Source organism: Panthera leo, chromosome A1, assembly GCF_018350215.1.
Source record: "Panthera leo isolate Ple1 chromosome A1, P.leo_Ple1_pat1.1, whole genome shotgun sequence".
NCBI lineage: Eukaryota > Metazoa > Chordata > Mammalia > Carnivora > Felidae > Panthera > Panthera leo.
This window is the reverse complement of record NC_056679.1, coordinates 56085743-56093534: the sequence shown is the minus strand read 5'-3', so window position 1 is coordinate 56093534 and position 7792 is coordinate 56085743. Positions and strand designations below refer to the sequence as shown.

General features: G+C 33.4%; 1 pseudogene; it reads left to right on the top strand.

Moving 5' to 3' along the window:
* Positions 1 to 450: 450 nt before the first annotated feature.
* On the top strand, positions 451 to 1752 carry LOC122199326 (annotated as a pseudogene).
* The last annotated feature ends 6040 nt before the right edge of the window (positions 1753 to 7792 follow it).

Sequence of the window (7792 nt, the reverse complement as noted above, 5' to 3'; positions counted from 1 at the left end):
AAAATCCCCCTCTAAGCTTTCTCAGGTTGTTTGAAGAATTTATTTTCTCATTGCTATAAGACATATAGCAGCTTGCTACTGCAAGACAAGTAATGGGAAGAGACAGGGAGAAGGAGATGGGAAGCAAGTGAGAGAGCAAGAGCCGGACAGAGAGATGCTAGTCGGATGAGTACCACAATCACAGCAATATTTTGAAATCATGTAAATATAATCGTAAGCATCTTACCACCTTTGCAATATTTCATTGTTTAGAGCAAGTCACATGTCTTCCTGCTCTGAAGGGGAAGGATTATACAGGAGTGTGAATACCAGGATACAAAAATCATGGAGGTCACCTTAAAGTCTCTCCTCCACTGTAAAGTAAATAAAAGTTATTTTACATTTGTTGAATTTGTGATTCTTTCCTGTGTCTACGTCAATAACATAGTTGAAACAGTTTTCCTTGGCAAGATGGTGGAGTACATCTTGACTATTCACATCACACACATTTTTGGATTGACATCTAATCTTTCTGTTGAGTTTCTCTCCATAAGATATGTATAATGAAAAAAAAATATTACAAGGGGATTTGTATCTTTTTAGTGATATCAACATGATACACTTTGCTACCAATATGTACAAAAACCTTTATTCTGATGATATTCTGCATGCTTTGAGAGAAAAAAGAGCCACAGTTGTTGCATGACTGAAATAGCTTCAGGCAGAAATGGAACCAATTGTGAAGACATTTGAAGATCCAGAAACTACAAGGCAGATGCAGTCAACCAGAGATGGGCAGATGCTGTTTAAGTACCTGGTGGGCAGGCATGGTTTTAGGTAGGAAAATTTAGATATACTCTAGAGTTATGTAAAATCCAATATGAATATGGGAATTACTCTGGAGCACCAGAATATCTTTACTTCTTTAGAATGTTGGTTCCAGCAACAGCCAGAAATGTTTTGAGTTCACTCAGGGGAAAACTGGCCTCTGAAATCTTAATTCAGAGTAGGGATGCAGCTATGGAAGACCTTCCATGGTTAAAAGAGACCATAGGTAATAATTCTGAGTTTTCCACTTCGGTATCTTCAGCAGCAAACAAGGTTCATCCACTGTCCTCTGTTTTCTTCAACTAATCAAGGGGCATGATAACATTATTGATCTCTTCTTTTGCCAGCCATCATATCTTAATGCAATTTAGATGATATGCCCACATATTCCTCCCTATTAGGCTACAGCCATCATAACGAACAAAGATGTTCAAAAATGCCAGCAGCTGCTAAAAGATCTGGTTAAAGTTATTGAACACAGTCTTACACATATAAAGACCCAGTTACAGAATTTCTTGAATGCTTTTATGTTAACTTTGACTTTGATGGAGCTCAGAAAATTCCACATACTGAGGGAATGTGAATCAGTACTTGTGAATGACTTCTAGGTAACTTAAGGATTTCGCTGAAAATCATTGACTCTTCATATTTGAGACTTTTTGTTGCATTCACCTGTGTATCTGCACTCACATGTTGGCAGACAAACTGAACATGAAAGGTGGATTGTCAATGTGATGAGAAATGCAGGACTGGCTGCCAAGACTGGTTCTAAATTAGGTCATGTGGTTATAGGTAAGAATGCAGCTTCACGCTATCAGCAAGTGATTAAAAAGACCAAAAACCTTTCATTTAAAAGCCAGAGATTTTGGCTATGAGAAGAAACTTCATCAGAAAAGTAGGTCAGAGGCTTCTAACTGGGCAACTGAGGACTCTGGCTTCTACTGAAGAACTGTATAAAGATAAGATGAAAAAAAAACTATAAAATAAAGACAAAATAATAAAACCATTATATAAATGGTGGCATACATTGTGGAAACAACATATTGAGCATAAATTTGGGGAAATTTGAATAAAATTGGCCGTGTTTCATTAAAAAAATAAGGTAGTAGAAAATGTATTATGATTTGTGGTTATTTAAGACTACAAATATTACATTACATTTAAATAGCATGTTGATAACTGTTCAGAGTTTTTATTGAGTTTCTGGGATATAAAAGAAAATGGCTTAATGACAATTTCTCTATTTTGGAATAACCTAAGTTGATTTTTTTTTAGTATGATCCAGGCAAGGAGAGGAATATATTTGCCCATTTAGATCAATTGGACTATGAAGTTTAAAAAATAATCCTCAGGAAACATGATGAGAGATATTTTTAAACTGCAAAGCTATGCATTAGCATAAAACAAGAGCAAGGAAGCTAGGATGAATGTCATTTCTGCAACCAATGGAGTCACTGACCATATGTTCTCTTCCCAAATCCAAGGATAAGATAAATCATTGTCACAATGCTGATAATCAGTTCTGTCAGTCAATTCTCTAGCAATCTGTCTCAAATTCATAAAAAAAGGAACATAGTTAAAAGGTGATCACTTGGCCCAAGATTAACCAGGCTGAAATCTAACAGGTAGGCAAGAACCTAGCAAACTCCCTAGCAGATTTAATGATAAGGGAAAATAAACTTTGTCATGGGCCATTCAATTTGTGGAACTTTGGTGGGGACCTTTGGGAATATCAATAGTAATTTACCAAAAACAGAAGGCAAGGACAAACTAGCAATTATTGATGGAATAATAGTATTCTAGATGTATGAATAAAGCAACTCTAGGCAGATTCTGTAATAGTGAGTATGAACAAAAATGATACAAGGGAAATTAATCATAGAAAAGATACTAGAAAATATTTATAAACCATTTAAAAAAGAACTCAGCTAAAGCACAGATAAAAATCTGCTAAAGATTTTCTAGAGCAATAGTTACAACAAGAAATCTAATAGAAATGACCAACAATAGTGAGCAAGTTAAATTTCAAGTGTAATTTAACTCACTTTTAGTTGAAAATCTCATTGACTTAGGAAATACAATATTGTAGGTAAAGTATCTCTGAATTTATGGGAGGATTTTTAAGTAGTAGAACTAGATTAACATGAAAATATCTTCAGTTACTTAAGGAGTTGGGGAATATGAAGCAGTAAAAACAGAGGGAACAGAGCCAATGTTGAGGCAGAGAACAGCTATACTACTCCATTAATTCAGGTTGGAGAGGACTTGTGGCTGGAAGCAGAGTTGGTTAGGTAATACATATCTCCCAGGTGAAGAGTTCCTTCAGCACTTTGAAATGTAAACAGAATTTCAATTGCCTATGTAAAGATGCAGTTTGCAGAGAATAATTTTTTATACCTTATATAGAATTCTCATTGGGATATATGAACCGCCAAAATTGTAAAATCTAAAACTCTGTTCAACTAAATTACATATTTTTAAAAGAATCCTTATACCTTTAAGAGCAAAGAGGACCCATAATATCTGAATGAAGCTTATGTGCTGAGGACTGACAAAAGTCTAGCCCTTGTTGCACATTTGCTGAAGAATAAGCCCAGGAAAACTGTTAACACATGGGATGATGTTTCAGAATACAAGATCTGAATTTCTTCTGGAGATACCTTTTTTTGTTGTAGGTAAAGGTCAGAAAATAAAAACCAAGGAATGACTGCCTATAGCTATTGAAAATAAAATATTTAAATGAGGAAAAAGTAAGCCTTTTTCTAATCATTAGTGATTGTGTAGGCAATTAGGAAAGCACCAAATTCTCACACTCAAATATAGTCTGACTAGACCATTCCTGAAGCTTTATAGGAATGGATTCCCCAGAGATTACTGCACATAGTGATTTTAGACAAAGACTTGTTAAAAAATTCATTGGATGGAATTAAACTGGCAATGAGGACTTTGTTCAAGAATATCACAGTAGAGGTCAAGAGTATTACCATGAGACAGAGAGATTGAACTCAACTCCACTGATGCAAAAGACAGGAGGGTTTTTAAATGTTGGATGAGCCACTAGAAAAACTCTGGAGGATGTTAGGGGAGAGGAAGGTTGATCAAATGCTTAGGCCATCTCTGTTCGCTAACTGGTACTAATCTAAATTTGGCTCCTACCCACTCTCAGAGACTGAGACATAGAAACTCTGTCTTTCCTGGGGATTACATTTCAAAGGGATGGCTTCCAGATCCTTGTGAAAAATATTCCTGGGTTTGCAAAACTGGAAAGACGCTGGAAGAAGATTTACATCTCAAAAAAGTAGAAAAAGAATTCACAATTGTAGTTTCTAAAGTAAAAAGAAGGAAAGGAAGGTCAGAGGCCTGTAGTCAGGAAGAAACCTACCTAAAGTTTACTCAAGCTGAGGGGAATGTAAGGGTCTCCCCGTCAGACTCTTCTGTTGTTCAATATTTTCTTTGTATGACAGCTATACTCTCCACCAAAATAGCTTCAGTACTTACATGGAGATTTGAAATTAGTAGTATTTTCCTTTCACAGATTCTGTGGAAGATCTTAGACTGGGAGCTGCCACACTAAACACCGTTGCTGCAAAACGGAGAGCGCTGTGTTTCCACTTGCCGCTTTCAATTTACTAAACCATTCAATTTTCTCTGAAGTAAAAAAAAAATGTGTATGCGCACATATTTGAAGGGCTTATTATAACACATATGCAGCTTGTGAAAATGTTTCTTCTAGAGTTTCAAGGCTTTTGCTGAATTGGCTGAATTTTGTATATTGCAGTAAAGCTAACTATTCTTTTGCTTACACTGCTGTAAATTTTGCTTATTGTTATGTATAATGTATGAAGAAGCACAAATGTACAATGTATCTTTTGCAGGAAGATTATGAACTAAATCAAAAGTATTTCCAACATAAATAATAAAAGAGAAAAGACAATTTACAATAGAACCAGAAAAGCTTAGACACACAAATAAAATTTCCAGAGCTACTTCGGAAAACAAATCATCTAAGGCAGGTTGTGGGTACAGGGCTTGATTATTGTTAGAACTCACTGGAGATATTTTTCAGTTTATATGTGCAACTTAATGTTGAAGCTTACTTTAATTTCTGATGAAATTAATCATTCAGTTTTTTTTTTTTTTTTGGTTTCACATTTATCTGATTGAGGTGAGGGAAAAGCATTTAAAGTATTACCCACAAAAGAAAGCACAGGATATTTGTAAGTGGGAAAAGTTTTCTAAAACCTAGTAAGTGATACTAAGTATTCAAACTATAAGCAGAGAAATTGTTGAAGGATGCCTCTAGAAGAGAACCTTCTTAGATACTAGGTAAGCTCAATATGACATTAACTTTTGCACTTCTGGAAAATGAAAAAGCAACAAATCGTCCCAAATAGGACAGTATTTTAATGTAACTCCCTTCAATTTGATACTTAAGCAAATTTGAAATACAACCAATTCTGAACCAAATAAAAGCATTATTTCTCAGTTTAGTAATATTGTTGGCTGTATAACCTGGACAACAAATTTTTAAAGGACAATCCAAACTGTTCTGATTTGCTAAGTGATGAATAGTGTCCAGATCTCTCTTGGCTAATGTTGATTAGAAATATTGAAAATACACTTAATGGTCTTTCAGAAAGAACAGTTTTGGTCATGAATCTAAATGGTGCTCTTTCAAATTAAAGGCACCTAGACCAGTTGTCCTTGAGAAGAGCAATCTGGATAATGGCCAAGTTAAATTTCATAGAAGAAACAGACCATTATCAAGCTAATATTTTTGTCATACTGTATTGTACTAAGAGAATGAAAAAGGCATATGTGTGTGTGTGTGTGTGTGTGTGTGTGTGTGTATTGTTTGTTTTCTTTTTGCATGTCCTGAAATTGTTCACTCTAAATGTGTGCATTTAAATTCTAGTATCATTATTATTTCATTGTACTGCCTCTATGATATCTTACTAATCTCATGTCCTTTGAATATTTGAGTCTGCAACACAGATAATCTCAACATTTCTTTTTATATTTTAGTGTCTTGACTTCATCCTAAATCTCACTTTTGTTGGGAAATATATATGTCCTGAAAAGAAAATTTTTGAGAAGGTTTACATTTGATTTGTCACCTCTAGCTCTAAATTTCTCTTTGTGTTAAATTACTTATCTAAACTTGAAGTCTTTTATAACTGCTTTCATCTTCCAGAACCATGAGTTCTTCAATTTCCCTGTTTGCTTAAATAGCCATCAACAGAAATCATATATATTATATGTGTTTAAAGCTTTTGAGTAGGGAGAAAAGAGATAGGATACAGGACACACAGCAAAAAAAAAAAAAAAAAAAAAAAAAAAAAAGTTAAGAATTTGTTTGTGGCCATACCTCTTTGGTCTCAGATTACCACTGAATTTTCTTTCCTTACATATATTTGAAGGTACATCATTTTCTTTCTGAATTCACAGATGCCCCAGTGAGTCACATTTCATTTAATACATGATATTGATATGTAGAGAAATTCACCTCTATTTAGTTACTCATGGCACTCTGGCTTATCAAGCATTTTCTTGGCTTTATCAAAAAGAGGTATCAAAATATACTTCCCTAAATAATCAAATTATATGCTTGGATACAATCATACAACTTTGGAAAATTGAGAAATCATTTAGATTTTTGTATTAAAGAACATCTTGGCACCACTTTTCATATTTTATGTTACTATTTTCCTTAATATTTTCTTATCAATACCTACCCATATATTTTATTATTTGTTAACATCCATTATTAATTTTCTTGCAGATTTTTATGGACATTATATTGTCCAAAAGAAAACACAATCACCGTTATAGATAAATGGAAACTTTGTACATGTAAATAATTTACTATTTTACTTAAAGCATTTATTGATATTGATGTTACCAGTAAGACAAAGTTGAAATTATTTTCAAAAAGCCAACAATATGTGTTAGTTCCACATAGGTCTGTATTATTAAGGAAACTAAAGGAAAACTAATGACCATAAACTAAACAGGATATATTCTACCAGATTTTTAGATTTTTCTCTCTTTTCAGTGTTCTTGGGCATTCAATTGCTTTATTGCCTAGATTCTACTTTTTGGTAATTTTAATTGTAGATGAAATTTTAAAAATAGTAAAGTTATAATTATATAAATTTATATATAATTTTGACACATATTCTGAAATTAGGCCAAGAGAATATTACTTTATCATGTCACTGAGACTAAAATTTCCATCATTTTATTACTCTTTCATTTGAATTAAAACTGATTATAAATTTTCTGGAAAACTTTTAACCCTTGAACAACTAGCATTACTCATTATTACTGTTTATTAACAAACACACTTCTACTTTTTAGTCATGGAGTAGAAAATAGTTTAACATGACATGGATACAAGATATTTTGCCAAGTTTTAATCTATCATTTAATTGTGAACTTTAGTTTTTAAAACTAAAACTTTCAGAGGTGCCTGGGTGGCTCAGTCACTAAGCATAACACTCTTGGTTTGGGCTCAGTTCATGACCTCATGGTTCGTGAGTTGGAGCCCCACATTAGGCTCAGTGCTGACAGTACTCAGCCTGCTTGGGATTCTCTCTCTCTCTCCCTCTCTCTCTGCCTCTGCCCCACTCATGGTCTCTCTCTCTCTCTCTCTCTCTCTCTCAAAATAAATAAATGAACTTAAAAAATAAAAATAAAAAATAAAATTTTCATCTATATAGTAAATTGTACCTTAAGTATTAAGCCACTCAGAGTATGAAACTTTTTCTGGTAAAACTAGTGTTAGATTTGAAAGTACCGTATATTATTTGCATCCTATTGGAGTATAAAAATAAATAAAATATTATTAGAATTAATTATATATAATTACATAATTTTACTCTATAATTTTATAATTATAATTAGGAAGCAATATATTAAGAACTTATTTATTTGGGGCACCTGGGTGGATCAGTCCGTTAAGTGTCTCTTGATTTTGTTCAGG